This window comes from Schistocerca nitens, chromosome 1, assembly GCF_023898315.1.
Source record: "Schistocerca nitens isolate TAMUIC-IGC-003100 chromosome 1, iqSchNite1.1, whole genome shotgun sequence".
NCBI classification, from domain to species: domain Eukaryota; kingdom Metazoa; phylum Arthropoda; class Insecta; order Orthoptera; family Acrididae; genus Schistocerca; species Schistocerca nitens.
This window is the reverse complement of record NC_064614.1, coordinates 1,137,355,035-1,137,380,085: the sequence shown is the minus strand read 5'-3', so window position 1 is coordinate 1,137,380,085 and position 25,051 is coordinate 1,137,355,035.

Here is a 25,051-nt window from a genome sequence, read left to right as displayed (position 1 = left end):
ACACCGGCCGGAGTGGCCGAGCGGTTCTAGGCGCTACAGTCTGGAGCCACGCGACCGCTACGCTCGCAGGTTCGAATCCTGCTTCAGGCATGGATGTGTGTGATGTCCTTAGATTAGTTAGGTTTAAGTAGTTCTAAGTTATAGGGGACTGATGACCTCAGAGCCATTTGAACCAATTTTTGCGCATGATTTTTGTCAGTTGAATGCAAACATTTTGCGAACCTATTTCCTTGTGTAAAATAAAAGATTCCTCGTACTGTGGACTGAAGTGCGGAGACTCGGTCTGTGTTCCAAAATGCCGACTCAACACTATAGCTGTTAGATGGCACCGCTGTCTAAACTGATTCTCCTCTGTTTCACAATTGGTCCTTCTGCGGTGTGTGCGCATTTCCCTCACACTATATCACACCGCAACTCCTCCGCTCTCTTGCAAGAACGTGAGCAGGCGCGAATGCTCATGCTGAAAATCAGTGAGTTGTTAAGCCTTGACTAGGCATTACCTTCTCGGAGATCAAGAGGCTCATACACGCCATGGCGATTCGTGACCAGCGCTTCAGCCTAAAGAACTTCCAATTACACCACAGCTAGGCGAGGCACCTGGCTGCTGTGGCGGAGCAGTTCTAGACGCTTCAGTCCGGTACCACGCTGCTGCTACTGTTGCAGGTTCGAATCCTGCCTCGGGCATGGATGTGTGTGATGTCCATAGATTAGTTAGGTTTAATTAGTTCTAAGTCTAGGGGACTGATGACCTCAGATGTTAAGTCTCATAGTCCGTAGAGCCATATAAACCATTTTTTCGATGCACATGCCATGACTCAAAGCTTCTACAGCAGTTGACAGCCCCAACAGGTCTGTGGCATTCACCTGTTGTGGTAGTCCACTGCAGTCAAAGCCTTAATTTGCCAAAGAAGAAGACGAATACGCGATTCTCAGGTAGTGCTCAATTTCTTCGGTAGCGCCCGAATGATGTGAGGTGCAGTGTCGCGGAGCGTGCAGCAGTGCGGGCTGTGCTCCACTGCACCTGCGGCGCGCAGTGCAAGTTGCGGCGCGGCTACCTCTGCACGGCGCGGCGCCCTGCGCGTTTGATGTCGCCTGGCCAAGTTTGGCCCGGCTAGCGGGCGGCCTGTGCGCGGCTCCGCTGCGGCCACCAAGTTGCGGCCCGGGCCCGAGTTGGCCGCGCCTCGCGAATGGCAATGCGTCTGCCCGGGGCCGGCCTGCCGTCTTGCTCGCACTTGGCTTATCTCAAGGTGGCGGCTGCTCAAAGAGGCGCCGCCGGCCGCATAGCGATGAGCCGGCACTTAGCTGATTTGATATGCGCCGCCGCCGCCGCCGCCGCCGCCGCCCACGCCTTGCCGCTCTGCCGAGTGCGTCCGCAAAAAGTTGTGGCGTGGCCGCTCATTCCTATTCCTCCGTCTGCAAGTCGTCTCTCCGCCCCTGTCTTCACAGGCGGGACAAAACAGGGACCGTGCCCCCGATGCTGTCATCGAATGTGTCGTACTCCTAAACACGGAATACCACACCACTTAGTAAACGACATTCCAGCTCAGCCACTGTGGGAACCTAAATACTTACTCCGCCTTCATTTTGATGTGTTTGTATATGAGAAGAAGTCCCAGAAACAATGTAACATAGTGTCGAGAAATATTAGGGGAACTGGAAAGCCGGCCGCTGGGGCCGAGCGGTTCTAGGCGCTTCAGTCTGGAACCACCCGACCGCTACGGTTGCAGGTTCGAATCCTGCCTCGGGCATGGATGTGTGTGCTGTCCTTAGGTTGGTTAGGTTTAAGTAGCTCTTAAGTTCTAGGGGACTGATGACCTCAGATGTTAGGTCTCATAGTGGTTGGTTGGTTGGTTTTGGGGAAGGAGACCAGACAGCGTGGTCATCGGTCTCATCGGATTAGGGAAGGATGGGGAAGGAAGTCGGCCGTGCCCTTTCTGAGGAACCATCCCGGCATTTGCCTGGAGTGATTTAGGGAAATCACGGAAAACCTAAATCAGGACGGCCGGACGCGGGATTGAACCGTCGTCCTCCCGAATGCGAGTCCAGTGTCTAACCACTGCGCCACCTCGCTCGGTAAGTCTCATAGTGCTCAGAGCCATTTGAACCATTTTTGGAACTGGAAAGTAATGTCGTTTGCGTGCATGTCGATATTCGTTTGACATCAGTTCACTGTGTACTCCAAACAGGACACTCCGTCTCATTTTTGTTACTCACAGCGATAGCAGCGCCCCAAGCGGCGAGCAAGCGGCACGTCTGAACACGATATCGAATGAGTTCGTTTAATCCGCCTGCTTAGCCGCCGGCACGGTGGCTCAGCGTGTTCGGTCGTAGGGTTAGCTACACTCTGTAATAATAAAAAAAGAAAAAAACTGAGTGAAAGGATGAACGAAGAGCCTGAAGGGCTGTCATGGGACGTCCGCCACGAATAAATACAACGTACAATATAGACCAAAATGAGGTAAAAGAAAAGCTGAGTGGTAACGTCTTTGTTTTCCATGCAACGGGCCCGGGTTCGATTTTCGGTCCGGTTGGATAGTTTCTCCCCTCGTGGACTAGGTGTTGTGTTGTCCTCATCATAATTTCATCCTCATTACCGGCACGCAAGTCGCCCAATGTGGCGTCGGCTGAAATAAGCCCCTCACTCGGCGGCCCACAATGCCAAACGATCATTTCATTATATTGATTTGTAGCATTGCTTTTACAATAGGGATTGTATGTAGTGCCATAAAATTGACAATAACAAAAAAAAAACACTACAGTTAGTTCGCTATGGACTCTGGAAGAAAGGAGCGGCCCGTTAAAGGAAAGTTTATTTAGGATTATCTTGTAACGCTACGGTCACAGTTTCGAATCCTGCCTCGGGCATGCATGTATGTGATGTCCTTAGGTTAGTTAGGTTTAATTAGTTCTAAGTTCTAGAGGACTGATGACCTCAGATGTTAAGTCCCATAGTGCTCAGAGCTATTATCTTGTAACGTACAGATGTTTACTGAAAAATGTCGTTTTCTTTTAACGTAAAAAAATTGCTAGTGAACATCAGAAGACTTGGTCTTTTGCAGAAAGACGTCCTATACCTACCTAGGCCGTCGTATACCTACCTAACAAAGCGGAGTTTTGTTTGCTACACTTTCAGCCAAGTCAGTGAATAACGAAGGTAGGAAACCCGTGTAGCTTGTAATACCTACGTTGTTTAACGAACCAAATAAACCTCCACACCTGCAGATTAAGGAAAAACCATACAGGCGTGATACTAAATTGTCAAAAGCAATAAAACTATTGTCCAACACAGAAGAAACCAATTGTTGCTAAATCTGAGCCACAAACGACAAGAATCTTAAACATATTTGCTTCTGAAGGAACAGAAATTACATTTACAAAAATAAAGTCAAGTGAAGCCAATCATTGGACCCCTCAAAATAATTTTAAGTGTTAAGGAAAGTGCCAATAATAATAACAATAGAAAGTATTTCTTCATGAGTGAGTTGTAGCTTATGTCACTGAAAAAGTGACATGTATTTCACGATAATTCACGCGTCTTGGTAACTTACTAACGCATGGAATGCGAAAATATAACAACTATTCCGCTAATTAAGTAGAAAATAATTAAAAACAAAAATTATCCTTACGCATGCGACTGCTTTCTCACCGCCTGGAGCGCTAGTGTTGCTCCAGCTGTGAAACGGTAACAGCTTTCGCACCATAGTGTGTCGTGACTCTAAGTACTAGACTGTGCTGTGAACATAATAGGCGTGCGAAAGACATTTTAAAGTTAGAGTGACTTGTTTACTCGTTAACAATTAAATCCTTTTTTTTTTGGGGGGGGGGGGGAATTTATGGTTGAGTGGTAATCATAATACCAAAAAGGTACAAATCCAGCATCGTATGCTTTTTGTGTTTCGCAAGGGTAATAACGCAACAGTTACTACCAAAAACACTTGTAATGTTTATCCACGTGCATTACGTGCTCGTGCATGCTATAGGTAATTTTCTAACAAGGGGACCGCTCACGGATCTGATTCATATTGACAAGATATATAAGAAACGACGAGGACTTCACCATTTGCAAACAGGAAGATGCATTTCTCATTCGTTTCTAGTTTGAAAATTTAGCCACGGTTGTATACATTGTATGGCATGTGTCAGATGAGGTGTAAGTAGGCTGCTTATGTGTTTGTATGTTGGTAGCGCTATGTAGCGCTCTGTATTAAATCTCTGACTGCGCTGTGCGCACCCCGTAAGAGACTCTCTGTGGTTGGTCGGACTTGCAGTTGAAGGTGAACAGCCAGCAGTGATGGAAGTTGGGAGTGAGTAGTCAGCAGTGATGGAGATTAGAGGTTTGAAGTTTTAGCGAAAGCGGACGATCTGGACGTGTCCGACTTGGAGATTTTATATTATTCATGATTGTATAATTTTTGGAAATGGATGTCGCGGACGATTATATGTTTGTTTTGAACTGGACGTCATATTATTAAGGTAAAAATACATTGTTTGCTTTGCAAGAAAATCTTTCGTTTGCTAAACACATGCCTATCGGTAGTTAGAGCCTTCAGTAGCTAGAATCTCTTATTTAGCTGGCAGTATTGGTGCTTGCGGCATTGCTGTAGTTCGGGAAATGAAGATTTTTGTGAGGTAAGTGACTTATGTAATGTGTAGGCTACTGTCGCGATTTCTTCTTAGTCAGGGCCATTCTTTTGAGTTAATTTTAAAGCAGTCAGATCGCGTTATCCCTGAATATTGTGAGTTCTGTTTGTCAGGGCAAATTCTGTAGGCCAGTGTTGCAATGATAAACACTAGTAAAGTGACACTTTCATTCAATTTCACTCAGCAGTTTAAGTAAATATTTTATTAAGACGTTACAGAGGGACTGTGCCAACGTGCAGTATTAATCTCCCCACCACCACCACCAGAAATGTACTGCTCCGGTGAAGCCTTGCGATTTTCATTTTTACATTCGGGCGAGGAGAGTTATAAAACGACTTCAAAATTGCGCGTAAATCATCGGACAGAATACAGAGACAGCTTCTAGAGAAGATTGCCTAATAATTCAGTGTGTCGAGCACCATCAGTCGTCTGTACCAAAACAGGGTAATAGCATCGATATGCGTGGTACGCAGCTAAATTTTGTGATAAACAAGAATTGTTTCTGTAAGTAAACCAAGTTTCTTTTGCAAACGACACATTAAGAAATCATGCACATGAAAAAATTCTGCGTTTATCACACTTAATGTATGCCGTAATAATTAATGTTTCTCATGATTCTACGATCAGTACCAAACTGATCCGTACGGTGTTCCATATTTTACGTATTATGCTAGCCACAAATGTAGATACAATAACATAAATGAAATGACTATACTGATTTGATGGAAACTCTCGTGAATCTTTTTTCTGCTTCCAGTCCCCTTAGGAAAACGTTTTTCTCCTTTTTTCTGGATAAATATTATGTAAGTAATAAATCAGTCATTAAATATTAGTCATTTACAGAGTTACATTAAATCTGTTGTCAGGGTTACGTGGAAATGAAAAATTATTAGCAGCAAAATTCTTTCCAGAGACTGAATACAAACATGCCAAAAATGTACAGCCTCAATTTTCTCGAAATCGATTGAGAGTTGGAATTTCTTGTTTACGTATGTTGAAGTCCTAGACGTACCGTGTACTCCTTATCAATATTAAACAAATCGGCAAGGGAAGTCCCCGTGAAAGTTCAAATTCGGTAATTTTGACTCGCATCAGTCAGGAAGACCAACAACTTTTGACAGTGAAATGTGAACGGTGGATCTATAGGCAGTTCAGTATCGTACTGCCGAGGAACTGTTAAATACTCTCAACCAGTCTTGGTCGACCACCCAACATCATTTGTAGCAGATTAGTAAAGACAAAAAAAGCTATCCGATCCACTATATGCAACTTATTGCTTCAGCGGCACAATACGGAAGCGTTCTTTGATCATTTGATCAATGAAGATGAAAAATGGGCCCTTCGCAAAAACGCAAAAGGCAGTAGCCCTATCCAAAAGAATCGTCACGAATTACAGCTAAGCCAGGTTTACATCTCAAAAATGCGCTTTTATGTTTATGATGGAGTATTCGAAGTGCAGAAGCATGGACAGTCTGTGATTACAGAACGTTATTGTGAGCAACTCTACCGAGTAAATCGATCTTTTATTGAAAAATGCCCAGCGATCGTCAAGAGTAAAGGCGTTATTTTACAACATGATAATGCGAGAACTTACTGTGTATTACGAACCCTGGAAAAAATCAGTGCATTGGTGTGAGAGGGATTGCCTCACTCATCATACTCGCCCGATATTCCGCCATCGGATTTCCATTTATTCCGATCGCTCCAACATTTTAGAAGTTGCAAAAAGATGTGGCAATCTCCAGATATTTTGCTCAGAAACTTAATTATTTTTATCAATCCCGCAATGAAAATTTTCACACTAGATGGCAAAATATTGTCGATAACGATGGTGATTAAATCATAGATTAAAAATAAATACTTGTTAACAACTTACGTGTTTCAATTTAATCTAAACAAAATACATTCCTTTCCGGTTCACTAAGAGATTCATTGACCCTTTACTGCAGCATTACACTGTTGGCGAAAGGTCACTGTAAGCAGTCACATACATTAAGTATCTAGGAGTACACATAACGAGAGATTTAAACAGAAATCTTTTTCGCTATTGTCCGCCTACGTAGCTGACTGGCAGCCGCCCGGTGGCTAAGCCCGTTCAACCATGGGACTGGCCACCTTTTGTAATAAAAACTCTGAGTGAAGCTCTCACCGATGAAATTTGAGCCATGTCATGCCCCATCCGCACAGAACTGCTGACCAAAAAATGACGAAGAAACAGATCGAAGAAAAAGATGATCAGAGTGGCTGAATGCCTCGTGATGTCAGCTGGGGAGCTACTTGGCCGGGTAATAGCGGTTCCGGGTCACGAAAGTTGAGAACGACACACAGAGCGTTGTTCCTCATCCAATGACGCCACTGGCATAGGATGATACGGCGGTCATTCGGAACCGATAGACCTGCTAGGGCCTTTTGCCAGAGTACTCTCGATCGCTTTCGTTAGGAAAAGGCTTCTTTCGTGCACCTTTCGGGATAAGTGGGGTTACTGCGTAAAAATCTTCGGCCTGCCATTCTTGAGCCATCACCATTGTGTAAATATTGAAACCAGTCTTTAAAAGAGAGATTGAAGCCAATATATATTTACTTACTTATTCATTTTGTGTGTGTGTGTGTGTGTGTGTGTGTGTGTGTGTGTGTGTGTGTGTGTGCGTGCGTGCGTGTGCGTGTATTTTCATTAGCTTCGTTGCGCCAATGCAGTCACCTTAAACATGCAACGTCTCTTGTTGTTGAGCCGCCTCAGTATTTTTCTGGTGGTTGTTTTATGTTTTTCGCTCGCACTTGTTGGTTGTTTACATCCTTGACAGTGTGTAACGACGAACCCAGAAAGTTACAGCTGTCGTCTAGATTGAAATTGCACTCATTCATAAATATTTCAACTTATCTGGCTTTCCTTGCATAACTGTAACTTTCATTGGGTAGCATTCGTATGTTTTAAAAAGCATGGAATAGTAGTCTTTTAAGTGAACGTGAAACTGTCTTCCTGCATCTAAATCTACATGTACGTCACTATTCATCATTTCACACGTAAGTGCCTGCCAGAGGGTCTTCGAATCACATTCAAGCTATTTCTCTATTGTTGCACTTCTCAAAAGCGCGCTTAAAAAACGAACACTTAAATCTCTCCTTGCGAGCTCAAATTTCTCCTGCCGCAACGAAATATGCCATTGTTTTAATGACTGCCAGCCCAACTCGCGGCCGGCCGGTGTGGCCGTGCGGTTCTAGGCGCTTCAGTCTGGAACCGCGTGACCGCTACGGTCGCAGGTTCGAATCCTGCCTCGGGAATGGATGTGTGTGATGTCCTTAGGTTAGTTAGGTTTAAGTAGTTCTAAGTTCTAGGCGACTGATGCCACAGATTTTAAGTCCCATAGTGCTCAGAGCCGTTTGAACCCTTTTGAACCCAACTCGCGATCGTATCAGTGACACCCTTACTCCGATATTTCGCGATAATAGAAAACCAGCTGCCCTTCTTTCAACCTTTTCAGTGTCCTCCTTCAATCCTATCTGATGTGGATCGCCTAACGTGCATCTGTACTCCATAAGTGGGTGGACAATAGTAGACCTGTTTCGTCTTCTAAGCGTTCTGCTAACAAAACAGAGTTTTTGGTTAGATTTCCCCTCAACATTACCTATTTGATATTTCCAGTTGAAGTTTTACATAACTAATCCTAAGTACGAGGACTGCGAAATGTTTCAAATTTCGCTGCCCTGCGAAATGCTTCATCGTAACGAAAATACGTACAGTTAATACAGTAGCGTAGAGAAAATTGAGCACATAGCAGGTAGAATCTTGTTCTTTTTCAAAATCTTAAACATGGTTGAGAAACTGCAACTGTGTAAATCTAAAGAGGTTGAATAATCAGCCAACCAGTTGCGAAACAAAGGTTTACCAGCCCTTGACCTAGGTTTGGACATTTCTAAAAACATCTTCTTCAGAAGGAGTGAGCGTTTGTACATCATATGATGGTACATTTAATCTGATGTACCGTCATGTGATTTAACAAGGCCCACTGTTTTTCAAGAAGATATTTTTAGAAATATCGAAACCTAGGTCAAGGTTGCTAGTAAACCTTTGTTTCGCAACTGACTGGCTGATGTTTCAACCTCTTCTTTTTTTCTGCCGCGGTTATCAAACGCATCTGGCATGGTTAATTCAAGGCGTGACCGGATGCCCTTCCTGTTGCCATCCCATTCCTCCCACCCCCTCTCCCCTCCCCGAGATGGTTTATATGTACACCGAGTGTCTGTATGTTGCATTGTATAGGAGGCCTATTCCGAAAGTAAGGCCCGATCGCTCGCGAAATGGAAACCACAGCGAAAATAAAAAATGTTTTATTTGCAACAATTAGCTGCAGCTTCCAGTTATTTCTCTACATAGTCGCCGCTCTGACTGAGACGTATTGTACCAACTTTCCAATACCCTCGTCATAGAAGGCAGCTGCTTGTGCTTTCTGCCAATTCTCGATGCTGATCAGCAGTTCTTGTTTGTGTCAAAATGTTGTATTCATATCCAGCGGTTGATATGAGTAGAGATTTAACTCAGGGAGAGCCATTTCCGGCTGTTTGGTCGGTGATCAAACATTAACCATCGAGACCACTGCAGTGGCGACTTCATTGCCCCTGCAGTGTGCGGCCGAGAATGGCCATGAAGAAGGTCATGTATAGCAGTCATGTTATGTGGGTTGCATGAAATCAGGCGAAATCTCTTAGCAGGCACTCATACTTGGCGGGAGACTATTTTCTAGGCATCTCTACGTTCTCACTGTGCGCTCAGAACTGAAAGGGAGCGACGTGACGTGATCGATAGTCATATTAGAGACACTGCCCGGAGCACCTGTGCAAAGCGCTGGATTTTCACTGTGGTTTCCATTTCGCGACTGTTCGGATCTTAATAAACGATCAGCCCACGTATTTACTTGAATTCACAACCTCTAGATTTGTGTGATTTATCGAGTAACCGAAATTCGGTAAATTTATTTTAGTACTAAAGTGGATGACTTCACATATTTCAATATTTAGAGGCAGTTGCCACTTTTCACGCCACGACAGTGTTCAGTTATGCAGGGACTCTAGTAACATCCTGAAAGAGATCCTAATAGAGGGATCGAAATGTCAGCTATTGATCAAGTTTGAAAGAGGAATACGAAATATGTTGAGACATCACTGGACAACTTCCAAGTTACTAGAGGGAAATGTAGAGGGTAAAAAAAATAAAAGCGGTAGAGCAGGTCAAAGACTGGAATAGTTCCGGCAAATAGTTGAGGATGTGAGGACGTTGGGTGCAGGAGTAGCTCTGAGACTTTTTTTTTAAAGAAAAAGAGTATATATATATATATATATATATATATATATATATATATATATATATATATAGAGAGAGAGAGAGAGAGAGAGAGAGAGAGAGAGAGAGAATTACGCAGCCTAAGGACGCAGCAAAGCTGCCATCACTGACAAAGGCCTCTTAAGGGGGGTAGGACGTCAAACGGGCTGTCTTGGAGCAGGAGAGACACCACAGGACATTTTAATTTCCACTGTCTATACTTTTACGTATAAATTCATAAAACTTTGTCAGCATGACCAGGAAGGATTCAGGATTGACAATCATGGCAGTGGAAGTTAAAAAAAATAACAAAATATTTTTTTTTACATGTGAAAGTTCATCATTTTTTCACTTCTATTGACTGTGTTTGTTGCTATAGGTACATGTTTCTTCATAAGTAAGAGAGATTCTTCGATGAATTTTGCACAGCATACAAACCATACTTACAGGTGTATGAAACTCTAGAAATTATTTAATTTATGAAAAAATGAATGTGTTGTTACATTTTAAACTTTATGTTCAGAAAAAACTCAAATATTATAGTTAATTATCTCAATTTTTACTACAGTTTTTAATATATTTGGAAAATTCTAGAGTTTCATACACCTGTAAGTAAGGTTTGTATGCTGTGCAAAATTAATCGAAGAATCTCCCTTACTTATGAAGAAAAGTGTACCTATAGCAACAAATGCAGCCAATGGTAAGTGAAAAAAAGGTGAAATACAAATGTAAAAAAATTTTAAAAGATTAATTATTTTCTTATATTTTTGAACTTCCACCACCATAAGTGTAAATCCTGAATCCTTTCTGGTCATTCTGACAAAGACAGTGGAAGTTAAAATTTCCTGTGGTGTCTCTCCTGCTCCAGGTCGTCGCGATTGACTTCCAACTCCCCTTAAGTGTGCAGACTGATACAAATGTTGATACTTGTACACCACGGAGTTTGTTTGAGCATCATGAGTGTGAGTAGGAAATAAGATCTTGTGGCTCCCCTATGCGCGTGGTGGAATAGTGTGGAGAGGGGGAAGGGTGGTAGGGGCGTGTGCTGAGGTGTGGTGAGTAACCAGGAAGTGTGAGGGCAGGCAGCTACAGCCCGTTGTTCGTGGCAGAGCTGGTAGCCTTGCAAGCGCCACGGGTCAGTCGCTGCTGGGGCTTCTCCCGTCCGTCGCTTTAGTGAGGCCGGAGCGTTTACGGGCGCTGACTGATGAAGGGCGAATAAGAAAACCGGCGAAAAATTAGTGAGAAAGGGGAAACGGCCGGCAACTGCCAAGTCGACTCAATTAGCTACTCGAGCCCGGCCGCCTCAGGTAAGGCTTCCCCATTCTAGACGGAAATTAATAAGGGCCGCAGAGCGAAGCCGCTGAGATGGCGGTTAGGTAAGATAATTAAGCGGCCATTTGATTCGCGCACCAAGAACAGTTTTTCTACTTGCGCCCAGCCGTCTCCCTGGAGCCCGGTGAAGGTACAGGTGGCTACTTGCTTATGTCGCTCGCGTTCGCCAACTTGCGAACAATGCGGCACCTGGCGACGCGGCAGGACAATGCGCCGGCGGGGCGGCACGTGCGGGGGCGGATGGCAGCCAAGTCTGCAACGTCCTCAAGACGGCGACAGTCTCTTCGCCAGGGGCGTGACAACGCACACTCATAGCCTGCCTCTCGTAACGCGTCTGGGTCGTGAAGCCGACCGTGACTGCATTACTTAAGTCTCGCGACAAAATCATATATTTGGTCTCCTAGTATTGAGTAGAGGAAATGTCTGATCTACTAATTATTCCTTCAGTACTCTGTCCGCATACGCCCAATTCATATTAGTAACATTGTACACCTCTGTATTCTTACTAGTGGAGTGCTGTCAGGCTTGTGGTTGAGTGTCACTGAACTGAGTCCCCATTTCTAGCAAAAACAGAAACAGTCCCTTCAGCTGGTTAAGGGTTCACGACACTTTGGTGGCAGCATTCTTAAAACCCCCTTCCACAGTTCCGTTTGTACAGTACTGGCCATTAAAATTGCTACACCACGAAGTTGACGTGCTACAGACGTGAAATTTAACCGACAGGAAGAAGATGCTGTGATATGCAAATGATTAGCTTTTCAGAGCATTCACACAAGGTTGACAACGGTGGCGACACCTACAACGTGCTGACATGAGGAACGTTTCCAACCGATTTCTCATACACAAACAGCAGTTGACCGGCGTTGCCCGGTGAAACGTTGTTGTGATGCCTCGTGTAAGGAGGAAAAATGCGTACCATCACGTTTCCGACTTTGATAAAGGTCGCATTGTAGCCTATCACGATTGCGGTTTATCGTATCGCGACATTGCTGCTCGCGTTGGTCGAGATCCAATGACTGTTAGCAGAATATGGAATCGATGGGTTCAGGAGGGTAATACGGAACGCCGTGCTGGATCCCAACGGCCTCGTATCACTAACAGTCGAGATGACAGGCATTTTATCCGCATGGCTGTAACGGATCGTGCAGCCACGTCTCGATCCTTGAGTCAAAAGATGGGGACGTATGCAAGACAACAACCATCTGCACGAACAGTTCGACGACGTTTGCAGCAGCATGGACTATCATGCTGGGAGACCATGGCTGCGGTTACCCTTGACACTGCATCACAGAGCGCCTGCGATGGTGTACTCAACGACGAACCTGAGTGCACGAATGGCAAAACGTCAGTTTTTCTCATGAATCCAGGTTCTGGTTACAGCATCATGATGGTCGCATCCGTGTTTGGTGACATCGCGGTAAACGCACATTGGAAGCGTGTATTCGTCATCGCCATACTGGCGTATCACCCGGCGTCATGGTATGGGGTACCATTGGTTACACATCTCGGTCACCTCTTGTTCGCATTGTCTGCACTTTGAACAGTGGACGTTAGATTTCAGACGTGTTACGTGGCTCTACCCTTCATTCGATCCCTGCGAAACCCTACATTTCAGCAGGATAGTGCACGACCGCATGTTGCAGGTCCTGTACGGACCTTTCTGGATAGAGAAAATGTTCGACTGCTGCCTTGGCCAGCACATTCTCCAGATCTCTCACAAATTGAAAACGTCGGGTCAATGGTGGGCGAGCAACTGGCTCGTCACAATACGCCAGTCACTACTCTTGATGAACTGTGGTATCGTGTTAAAGCTGCATGGGCAGCTGTACATGTACACGCCATCCAAGCTCTGTTTGACTCAATGCCCAGGCGTATCAATGCCGTTATTACGGCCAGAGGTGGTAGTTCTGCGTACTGATTTCTCAGGATCTACGAACCCAAACTGCGTGAAAATGTAATCGCATGTCAGTTCTAGTATAATATATTTGTCCAATTAATATCCGTTTATCATCTGCATTTCTTTTTGGTATAGCAATTTTAATGGCCAGTAGTGTATTTTGAGCCACGGAAGACGATAACGACTCTTCGGTCAAATTCATGAGACTTGCAGTCGTTGTATTTTCGTTTCCCTTGTCAAACTGATCATCTGTCCTCCAGCTGTCTTCACACATTTTTTAATGTGGCATACGGCTTTTCTCCAGTCTTCTAAGTCCACAGCAGCAGAAGCAGCAGCCGCTATATTATTCAGATCCGAGTGCGAAATGCTTGAAGTACTATGATCACGGACCTTATTCTTTACAAGACTATAGATCAGTTCAGTGAGTGAATAGCAAGTAGAAGAGGAAATATAATTACTCGCTTAGTTCATCGTTTTCGGTGCGAGATATCAGATACTACGCTTGTGACCCACTAATGTAGGTGTTACAACGGTAAAAGCAGCAGACGGACTTAGTTGTGGATCGGATTGAGGAGCCTCTGCGAAATTATGCGGAGTGCACAGTGTTTTGTTAATAATCTTTGCTGTTCCAAAAGCTTGTCTCGGTTCTTTTGTTCTAAATATGTAGCTAACCTCTGCGTTTTGCTTATGTATATCAACTAAAATTCACATTTATGTTCACAGTTTCCGCAAAGAGGTAATGAAATTTTTGCAAGAATGTACCGGTAACAAATTATAGCTTGTCCAAGCCGAGGAAGTCTATTACTGACGGATAAACACTGCAACTCAAAGACCTTACGATACCGAAATGATGTCGCTGTCGATACAGAACTGAGACCTCTTTTCCATTAAGTATTTAAGTATTTCTAAGATACTACCAGTGGTTACTCTTAGAGGTTGGAGAGTTCTTTCAGGAGCAAAGCTGTTATTTTTATCGGCGAGAATGCTTCTCCATTTCTTTAACGTTCTATAAGCCTCTGCATGTTTGAACAAAGAATCATTACGAAAATAAAAGTACGTTCAGTAAGTAGTTTATCTACCTAACGAACGATTCACTTGACTCGCTGCCTGCGAATCACATTGCTTTAAATACCCTTAAGAATTTAATGCCCTTGGGTACTGAGTTACTGCAGGGCTAATTTTATGTTCATTCGTTGAAATGGCGTCGGATCTAAGTGAGTGCAACTTAACTTGTGGCAAACTTTCAATCCGGCGAATTCTGGGCGAGTATCTTGTCGATAAAAATTGTAGTTTATGATGTCATCTTTAAAGAGCATATGAGTTCTATCACATCAATTACTTCTTACGCAGTTTACGGCATGAATAGCGTCTGAAAATGCCCATTTTCTTCTGTTTTCGTCAACTGTATTTGTTATAGAGCAAGTGACTTTATTTCTAATGCCAGAAATTCCTGGACACTGCCAACCCTTATTACTGGGTTGTGGCTTCCTCTAGCTGGATGATTACTTGAATCAACATCTGTTAGACATCACCAGGATTGTCGTAGGGGTTCGCATACACAGCGATAGGTTGTAAACGGTTATACAGCTGAGCAACAAACACGAACACCAGAGCATTATATGCAAGGTTATTACTACAATCGACTCCAGTATATTCCCGTAATCTGACGAAACCATCTTTCAGTGAAGCATTATCGAAATGTAGCTTTCCTTGGATATTTACTTCATCGAAAATCAGCTGAGTTTTCTTTTCGTCTTGTTCTTCGCGAAAATAATTCTTAATTGTTGCTGGCCTGTGTGACCGAGCGGTTCTAGGCGATTCAGTCTGGAACTGCTCGACCGCTACCGTCGCAGGTTTGAATCCTGCCTCGGGTATGGATGTGTGTAATGTCCTTAGGTTAGTTAGGTTTAAGTAGTTCTAAGTTCTAGGAGACTGATGACCTCAGATGTTAAGTCTCATAGAGCTCAGAGCCATTTTAACCATCTTAATTGTTCTACAGCCACTGTGTAAATTCCAAATGAACACTTGAGATCATTTACTAAATTTCGGACATGTGTTTGGGAAGGTTGTGGCAACAGCCAGTGCTTCAAACAACGTCTATATACTTTGGGCAACGTAATTTTCAAATGCACGCTATCCAAAATAAACACGTTGTCTTACCACATAACGTATTCTCTCGTTCTTTTTAACTTGCCAGTTCTTTAACTTAGTGGAAACTATGATTTTCTGTTTGTTACTGACTTTACAATGCTCTAAGACATTTCACTAAGCTGTCTTAGGGTTTTCATGTGAGACTTGCTTTCACAGGAGATTTATTTCGGCATTCACTGTTCGTAATTTATTACGTAATAGCACAATTTCCACTTTTTGGCAGTTCAGTATTGTTTTAGTGTTTCCGTTCGTGACCGATCCGTTCCCTACATTTCCCTCGGCAGAATCAATACTGGAAGACATAGCAGCTGCGTTTTGTTTACCGTCTTCTTTTCGCACCTTCCTTTTTGCGAGTGTTTACTGGCGAGTTTCTTTTGTATAATATTTACCACAGATATTTCAGTAATCTGGGAAATACATGATGAACCGTTGAATGGCTCCTGTTTTAAGAGAAGACCCTTGTCTTGGAATTCCTACTTCTTTACCGATAATAAAAAGTTCTGCTTTTGTTGTTCCTCACCAAACTGCGAATCGTACTCAAACCAATTGTGAGTCAGATTACTTTTCCGAGGAAATGCTCTCACCAACTTTGAAATTCTACTTCGGTTTTCCGTGGCCTAAAAAATGTTTACCTTCAGTTCCTCTGCAGCCAAATCAGTACGCTCGAACGAAAAATATGGACATTTTTATTCTTTTTTTCTGTATATATCAGTAAATATAACTCTTAACACCTCTTTCTCATCGCAGCCCTCAATTTTTCAGCGTTCACTCAGGACACTGTAAACAAATTAACAAAATATGTGCAGACAGAAGCAACAAACGCAGTTCGATTACACATCAGCTTGAGTCACAAGCGACAGTGATGCTCATAGTTCGCGGGCACACCACCTTTCCCGTGCTACCTATGTTAACGTGCGGGAAATCAGCACACTTTCTCTTTTTCTAACTATGGTGAGACTTAGGTCTGGATTATCTGGCAGCAGTCGGAGAGGAACACGTACCATGCTCTTCTTCCTTGTATGTTGTTACTGTTCAAATTTGGGTTTTGTCGTACCAGTGACCATACACTTCCGTCCCTTCCTTTCAATCATTCAGCTTACTGTTTTATGGAAACGACATACTTTACCCATGAACGTTCGTCATATGCTGCATGTATGTTTACGTTAGGTCTTAAGTATATTAAATAATCTGTAACTTTTTATAAATGAATTAAGCTTTGAGACTAATACAGAAGAGTCGAACATTACCTATGTACCAACTTGAAAAAGATATCGCCATTCCCTTTTCTTCCTCTCCCCTTGTCCTTCTCCTCCTGCAGATAAGCTAAAATCAGGAACATATAATTAAAGGCAAAGTTGAAATCTGTAGCAAAGAAAGCTAAACAGAACAAAATTGACAGGAATGAAAGTCTTCTGCGTATGTTAGAGGCCAGAATCCCAAAGAAGTTTCACATCATAAAAATTCTGAGAAAAGACTAAAAACGAGATGAAGTATTCAACAGTCTCATTTTAGCTTGTATGTACTGTATCAGTTCATGACAGACTGCTTTCTGAACGCTGGTATAGTGATGCTCTACGGATGGAAAACCAGGAAACCACGAAGATCAGTCAGGGGTCCATAGCTCATTAAGAGTTTTGTGGTGTGAACTGTAATGTGGGGTCTCGCATTATCCTGTAGAAACATCTCATTTGTTAGCGAGTTTATGAAGTGTATGACAACAAAGTTTACCACATACTGGAGAGTTTTCGGTCTCCCTCCAACAATTACAAAATTAGTGTTCTTGTCATATCCAGCAGTGCACAACATCACGATTCCAAGAGTTGTATGGGTCTCGAGAATTGCTAGTGCCTGTAATCTTCCACTGGCTCATTAACGAACACACTGGCCTCGAAAGAAACAGAAGCGGTACTAATCGCTGAAAATCACAGAATGCAGGTCAGTGTCCCCGTTTACTCTGAGCCTATCCCACGAAAGTCTCTGCTGTGCAGTGCCAGCTGTACACTGTGCATGGCAATTTGAAATCTCAACTAGCTACCAGTAACCTGTTTCCAAAGATTTTTGGTGACGTTCTGCTTGCTGTGTCGCAGCCTGGTGTTAATCGACTACTTGAGAGGTAAAATAAGTAGTGTTATAAACTCATCATTTCAAATGTGTTACCTCAGAAACAATCCTGACATTCTGTTTTTACCCTTGATTTTGCCACATTATACCGGTTCTGATCAATTCAGATAATAATATCAAGATGGTGGATAGTGAAATAATTAACATTTTCCGGTTTTCGATTGACAGTGATTTATATTTCATACTCGTGTTTAATGACATGTTACCATAACTCACTTCCGAGCTTCAAAAGTACCCCCTGAGTAGACAGACTTGACTGTGATTTTGTCTGTGTGTACTCAGCTGTTAGGAGCCAGCCTAATGTATAAAATGTAACTAATTAGCCAAAGGAACGCACCTTGCTAGGTTGTATGAATGGGAAATAAACAGTTATCATTGAGTTTCATTTTGCGTGACAAGTTTTCGTACTAGGTTGGGGATATTTTTACTATTAGTAGTCTGTGGCGTCTACAGTCACGATATTTCATTTTCCTTATTAACACATTGTGGTAAGTTGATAAATCGAAGTAGACGTACCACCCAAATATCTCAGCGTAGTCCTTGAAAGTTGTGTTGTTGTGCCAAAACGTGTTGCACTCAAATAGAAAAATTAAGTATTGCAAGAGAAGGTAACATCACTAGAAATATTTTTAAGCTAGAAGCTTCACTTATGGATGCCCCATGACGAAAATGTATGTTAATATTGCGACTTTCAAACTTCAGTATTCCTATCTGGAAACTGTTATCTTCCTGAGATTCCTAGCACACTACATAGAACTGGTTTAGAAGTGAAGACTGTATGAAACGAATGATTACCATCCAGTGGCAGAACCCACAGTATTAGCAGAGCAACGAGATACCACTTCACTTGAAAGAGTTGTGTTAAGAGTCATGAGTAAAAAAATTTGTCTCGCAGCTCATAGAGACGCCGGAGATCTGTATCAAGACACGCACGGACACACACACACACACACACACACAGGGAAAACTTTTCCTGGTATTGTAAATGGCTCTGAGCACTATGGGACTTAACATCAGTGGTCATCAGTCCCCTCCTGGTATTGTAGTTCCTATACTATATGCCCGATACTAAGGTCATCCCACTATGTAGTAATCTTAAACGGTGGAGGAACTCCAAATCGAATGCCAGGAAATTACTATAGCAGCTAACGCAAGATATTACTTAATAATATTAACATCTGTTAAATAACTTGTAAAGTCAGTAGGCTTTAACAGTTTTCTTTTAGTAGCCACTAAACCAGTAGGAATGCTGTAAATATATTAATGTAGGTTCGTAATTTATAACAAACACTTATATTCAGCACAAAAGCCATAGAAGATTTCTTGTATAACCAGGAGAAACAGGCAGTCACTAATTTTAATGTGCCATATGGGCCTAGTTGTTGAAAGGCGTCCAAATAATAGAGAGATGGGCCTTTACATCACAGCTAAGGTAAGTTGTACCCACATCAGATGGCCATCCATCAAACAAATTGTTTTGATTCCACAAGCTTTTTCTGAAGGTTATTTGAAAATAAGTAATTGTTTGTCGGGAGTAATGTGACAGAACACAACATTCGGGTCATTTACTGATCGATACTAACCAATTGCCAGGCTAATAAAAACGACATGTACTGTAACATGTTAAATTGTTTGATCAGTATAATTAATTTCAGATCTTCATTATCCCTTCATGTGACAGTCCGTGCCAAGCAGAGTCTGTACTACGTTTTTAAACCTTTTTTACAACAAACACTGAGGCAAATGGTTATTTACTTATCTAAGAGAACTACGGAACAACAAGAAAATACATTTGTAATCTCGAGTAACATACTTCAAACGTAATACTGCATTTTAATGGTTACTATTGTTCACCTATTAATAGCCGCAGTGAGTTGGACGTATGATTAATGCCAAACGTTAACAATAAAGAGCACGACTATTTGTTGATTACACGGTAAGAGAGCGGAAATTTTTCACAGCGGGGTGAATTTCGGCTAAAGAATAATTGCAATTCTTATGAAAGGAAAATTTGTCATGAGTTTCCCACACAATACTCCTCTCGTAGCTTAACTTTATTTAATGATGTTTATTATAACAATAATCTAATTTGGATTCGCAAATATTTCTTTTCGTGGAGGCATAAATAATGGTTCATTTATTTCGTAAAACACGAAACGCATAGCGTCAGTTTTAGAAACCTACTGCTTCTCAGACACAGACCGCATGCTAGCATGAAAACTGTAATAGTTTATACCTTGATTACGTGATTTTCCACGCTTTCTTCCACAAACGTTAAAGCAGACGCCACTTCTGGCATCGTTACTCTTAAAAAAAATGACGAAGAGACGAAGTTGGTTAAATGGAAAGCAGACTCATGTCGCACACATGGGAAGTAAATAAAAAGCAAGTTGTAAACACCTGAGCTATACTTATCAGTTCCTTCAGATGGAAGGTTCTTTGTTCATCATAACACAAATTTTCACGTAGTACATTTTCTTCTGATATACTGGCTACAGCATTACACTGCGCGAAGTAATCACATCCATCTTTTTACTCCTTTTTACTTTATCATCTGTCTTCTTTAGATTCAGGCTTTTACTTTTGATTTCCACTATAGAAATTGTCCCCAGCATTACAAAGATATATTGGATGTCGCACCAACTGTTACTAGCGTGACATAGTAGGTTTTGTGAGGTTAGCGTACATAAATGAATACCACAAAGCTCTGCTCAACTTACTTCTTGACACTTTCTTTAAAAAGCCTACTGAAACAATTGAGCCATCGCAGTCAATATATGAGATCGAATTACCTAGATACAGACAAATAGTGTCAACCAAAAGATGATACAAGTACATCGATATCTTAAGAATTATTTTGTCTTGGAAAACTTAAAGTCCAGATTTGTGACGTATGAATCATATTTGATCTATTGATATGTGTATTTTTGTAGAGATTTTCGTTTCTGTATTTTTTATCTTTTCGATCACCATGTCAATCAGTATATTATGAACATGAATTCCTCGCAGAGAGAACTGGTTGTCTGTGACGGACACCAAATTCTATTTCGATCCAATAAGTGAAACTGAAAATTTGCCTTCGGCGTTATTTAAAACTATACAGATTATAATTTGACACATAAGAGACTTTGTAATTCTAACACAGGTCTTGGTCTACACCACAGAATGACATCACAAGTCACCATAATAGAAGAATGTGCCTGAGCTGAAAATGCGCGATTGCTCCAGGTTCTCCAGTGAGTTACAGTAATTGGGAGCCACAGTTTCAGATGACACCAGGCATCTTCGATTTTTGTAAGAAGTACAGTGGCAACACTGGTGACGGTCATACTGAAATGGAGCAATATGTTTCTTATTTTTTCCATTTAATGTTAACCATTAGGTAAGGTCCTCAATATCACCCCAGACATCAATGTGGTGCCGTTAACCTGCTAACCTGAACATACCAACGATTAAAAGGTAAATATAGCAACAGGAGTTGTGGATTTGGAAGGATGCTGGATGAGGACTATTGAAATCTACAGGTAGTTCAGCTGGCGCCACCGATGCATTTTATGCAACCTGCAATGGCTTTAAAAACTAAGCACGACATTTTCATATTCCCTCTCGCTACATACTGACTATTATTCCTAAAGAAAAAATGAACATTACCTTTCTGTAGGAAGTTTAATGTAATTCCACTGTTTCCGAGGTACACAAGAAAAACACATTTTAAGGTCACTTTTGTACGTTTTTCTTCTATGACAAAAGAACGAACAGGTCCTTTTTGTAGGAAATTTGATGTATTTAAGCATTGTACCAGAATACGCTTTCGCTAGACGCCGTAGTTTTCGAATTATTCAGTAAAAAGGCTGTTGAAAGATGCTTTTTCACCTTTTCTTGAGTAATTTGAAAACTACGGCCTGTAGTGAAAACTTATTTCAGTATAAAATGTAGCTACATTAAATTTCCCTGAATTAAACGAAAGGGTCATATGGCATTGATGGTCGGGAGTCTCCATCTGGGGAAGTTCCATCAACGAGTTGAAAGTTTCTTCAGTCGACACCACATTGCCGACTTGTGTGTCGGTAGTGATGAAATGATGAAGAGGACAACACAACACCTAGTCCCTGAAAGGATAAAATGTCCGACCTGGCCAGGACACAAACCTGGACCTACTGTATGGCAGTCAGACGCTCTGACTACTCAGCTAAGGAGGTGGACAATTTGATATGTTTTCTGTAAGACTAAATACACAAATCTTGTGCGTGATTAAAATCATTGTGGCTTGCATAAAACCCATCAGTAGGGCAGCTGAACCGCCCTGTGTATTAATAAATGACTATACCGTTGCATGTTTCCAGTTGCAGGCTGCCTATATATCAGCTTCCATGAGCAAAAAAATTCGATTCTAAATACATTCCTGGAAATGGAAAAAAGAACACATAGACACCGGTGTGTCAGACCCACCATACTTGCTCCGGACACTGCGAGAGGGCTGTACAAGCAATGATCACACGCACGGCACAGCGCACACACCAGGAACCGCGGTGTTGGCCGTCGAATGGCGCTAGCTGCGCAGCATTTGTGCACCGCCGCCGTCAGTGTCAGCCAGTTTGCCGTGGCATACGGAGCTCCATCGCAGTCTTTAACACTCGTAGCATGCCGCGACAGCGTGGACGTGAACCGTATGTGCAGTTGACGGACTTTGAGCGAGGGCGTATAGTGGGCATGCGGGAGGTCGGGTGGACGTACCGCCGAATTGCTCAACACGTGGGGCGTGAGGTCTCCACAGTACATCGATGTTGTCGCCAGTGGTCGGCGGAAGGTGCACGTGCCCGTCGACCTGGGACCGGACCGCAGCGACGCACGGATGCACGCCAAGACCGTAGGATCCTACGCAGTGCCGTAGGGGACCGCACCGCCACTTCCCAGCAAATTAGGGACACTGTTGCTCCTGGGGTATCGGCGAGGACCATTCGCAACCGTCTCCATGAAGCTGGGCTACGGTCCCGCACACCGTTAGGCCGTCTTCCGCTCACGCCCCAACATCGTGCAGCCCGCCTCCAGTGGTGTCGCGACAGGCGTGAATGGAGGGACGAATGGAGACGTGTCGTCTTCAGCGATGAGAGTCGCTTCTGCCTTGGTGCCAATGGTGGTCGTATGCGTGTTTGGCACCGTGCAGGTGAGCGCCACAATCAGGACTGCATACGACCGAGGCACACAGGGCCAACACCCGGCATCATGGTGTGGGGAGCGATCTCCTACACTGGCCGTACACCACTGGTGATCGTCGAGGGGACACTGAATAGTGCACGGTACATCCAAACCGTCATCGAACCCATCGTTCTACCATTCCTAGACCGGCAAGGGAACTTGCTGTTCCAACAGGACAATGCACGTCCGCATGTATCCCGTGCCACCCAACGTGCTCTAGAAGGTGTAAGTCAACTACCCTGGCCAGCAAGATCTCCGGATCTGTCCCCCATTGAGCATGTTTGGGACTGGATGAAGCGTCGTCTCACGCGGTCTGCACGTCCAGCACGAACGCTGGTCCAACTGAGGCGCCAGGTGGAATTGGCATGGCAAGCCGTTCCACAGGACTACATCCAGCATCTCTACGATCGTCTCCATGGGAGAATAGCAGCCTGCATTGCTGCGAAAGGTGGATATACACTGTACTAGTGCCGACATTGTGCATGCTCTGTTGCCTGTGTCTATGTGCCTGTGGTTCTGTCAGTGTTATCATGTGATGTATCTGACCCCAGGAATGTGTCAATAAAGTTTCCCCTTCCTGGGACAATGAATTCACGGTGTTCTTATTTCAATTTCCGGGAGTGTATATCATATAATTATTGACTGAATATAAAAATTTAAATTGCAGTCCTAGAATGCTCATTAAGAGGTATAATCTAACTTTAATGTCTTAAAATTATAATTCAAGTATTTAAGTTGGAAAATGTATATATGTCTTGACCCAGTGTACTCACGGCTCGTAAATTACCCAGAACATATTCATCTAGTATTTGAGAATGAGGACACGAAGTGACTTCTGACAAACATCACATATAATTTCAAACCTTTACGAAACTTTTTCTCACGAACAAAGCCCACAGACGAAGAAAAAGTTTATCGCTGTTTATGTAGTAAAACTTCAACACCAGGCATGACGTTTTAATTTATTACTTCTGCTCTAGTAACTCTATTCGCAAAACATTTCTCATACAGTATCCCCTTATATCACTGAATGTGCCTGCAAAATCATAGCTTTGTGCGGTACTTGTCCAGGAGATACTGTGTTTTATATACCGGAGTTCGAGTGTTTGAGGAATTAGCGATGGGGGCTTTATGCTAAATTACTAATCTACGCGAGGGAATGTTCATTTGTCTAAACAGTCTGGGGCTCTTACCAAGTTGAACTGACGAAAGAGACAGGAAATTGGACAAAAAACTGTTAAGGGTTCAATCGAAATGATAGTGCCATGGAAATTCTCAACAAAATCGAAAATACTTATCCGACTTGGTACGCATATATTTCTGAATATAATAAACATATACAATGAATTTTGTTTTTTGATGAACAGAAAACTCAAAAATAGTAGTTCAATATGCCCCCCTTGAGATGCACGGCATATGTCAGTGCAGTATTCAAATTGTTCCCACAGAGCAGCGAGCGTGTCTTGAGTTACAGTTTCCACAGCTGCTGTTATGCGATGTCTCAGTTCATTCATTTTCGTTGGTAAGGAAGGCACATAGAGTATTTCATAAACCCCTATAAGAAATAATCACATACAGTCAGCTCCGGTGACCTTGGAGGCTAGTAATGTAAGACCGGATCATGTGGTCCATTGCGACCGATCCATCGTTCAGTAATCCCTTGATTTAAAAATTTCCGCACTTACAGATGACAGTGTGGTCTTCTGGTAAATGCAGTCGTTCGAATCAGTCTCCAACTGTGGGAAAAGAAAGTACTTAAGCATACCGAGATATGTGCTTCCTGTAACAGTGTCCTGGGCAAAGAAGATTGGATCATACACCTTTTCCCGTGAAACTGCACATAACAAATTAAATTTTGGAGAGTCCCTCTCCTGTTGTACAGCTTCATGTGGTTGTCCCGTACCCCATATTCTCACATTATGACGATTCACCTTTCCATTTAAATGGAATGTTGCCTCGTCACTAAAAACTAAGCGTGGAAGAAAACTGTCATCCTCCTTCATGCCAAGAGCAAAGTTACAGAACTCCATATCTTGTCGTTTGTCACTCTCACGAAGAACTTGCAGTAGCTGAATTTTGTAGGGTTTCTTGCGTAAACTTCGACTCAACAAACGCCAGACGGATGTTGGGGCCATGTTAAGCTGTCGAGTTGCACGACGAACGGATTTCTGCGGACTCCTTGTGGAACTATGGTGGATGCGTTCGACGTCTGTGTCAGACACTTGGTGACGGCCCGGCGATTTGCCTTCACACAAACAACCTGTTTTTCGGAATTGTTCATGCCATCATGACATGTGCTATAGGAGGATCCACACCATACCTAGTACGAAAGCCACGCTGAACAGTTATTATGACAAGCACTGCGCAAAACGTAGAACTCTTAAACGCATTATGTTGCC